Below are 1,209 nucleotides of genomic sequence, written 5' to 3'. Positions count from 1 at the left end.
GGGAGATGGCTCAGTGGAATAAGCGCTTCCCTGGCAAGCACAAGGGCCTGAGTTCAATCCCCAGTTCCACCAAAAAAAAAAAAAAAAAAAAAAAACTTATGTGCAAGGGGCAGGGGATGTAGGAATATAGCTCAGCAGTACAGGGCCTGCCTGGCAAGCCCAAGGTCATGAATTCAATTCCCAGTGCCATAAAGAAAGCAAGATTAAATAAAATTTATTTTCTGCTGAGCACAGTGGCACACACCTGTAATCCCAGCACATGGGAGAATGAGGCAGAGAATGCTACGTGTTCAAGGCCAGCCTGAACTATGTAGTGACAAATAAATGTATTTTTAGACAGGATCTTGCTAAGTCACTACATTCCTCAAGCTAGGCTCAAAACTTTCCATCTGAGGCCGGGGAGATGGCTCAGTGGAATAAGGGCTTCCCTGGCAAGCACAAGGGCCTGAGTTCAATCCCCGGTTCTGGAAAAAACAAAAACAAAAAAAAAACTTTCCATCCTCCTGTATCAGCCACTCGATAGTGCTGAGATTACAGGCCCGTACCACCACACCTGGGTAGATAAACAGACTTCTAGTTTCCATCCTAGACTTGAAACAATCCTTGGACTAAGAAACTGCAACGCACTCTCAACTATTTTGCTTACTAAACCTTTAAAAAACATTGCTCTTAGGGTAATGCTTTCTAACCCAGGGGACTTTGGGTCTCCAGGGAACATGGGCCAGCACCGAGACATGGGGGATAATACTGCCATCTAGTGGGCAGAGAATAGAGAGGGTACATGCAAAACATCTTCCAGTGTGTGAGACAGCAGTGCTCCCCACTCCCATTATCTGGCCCCAAATGCCAACAAAGCTGAAGTTGACACTATGTTGTTTTGGTTCCTAATTTCAGTACATGGAGGGTAGTAGAACTCAAAGCCTCAAAAATTCAAGAATACTGGCTAACTCACTAGGAGGCCAGTCCTACAAAGGCTGGGGTCAGTGGTGGCAACCCTATGGTTGTATGTAGCCTACGTACGCTGCAGTAGGCTCTTATCACTGAAAGCTCTAAAAGATTTTTTTTTAATTTTCTTTTTTTACATTTTATTTTATTTATTTGTGTGTGTGTGGCCAGCTCAGCCCACCAGGGGGAGGGGCTGGCTGGCATGTGGTGCTGGGGGATTGAACCGTGGCCCTGTGCTTTGTTTAGCTTAGCTTGTTCTAAGTA

Source organism: Octodon degus, unplaced genomic scaffold (genome assembly GCF_000260255.1).
Source record: "Octodon degus isolate 3935 unplaced genomic scaffold, OctDeg1.0 scaffold00079, whole genome shotgun sequence".
NCBI classification, from domain to species: Eukaryota; Metazoa; Chordata; class Mammalia; order Rodentia; family Octodontidae; genus Octodon; species Octodon degus.
Note: the sequence above shows the minus strand (reverse complement) of the source record.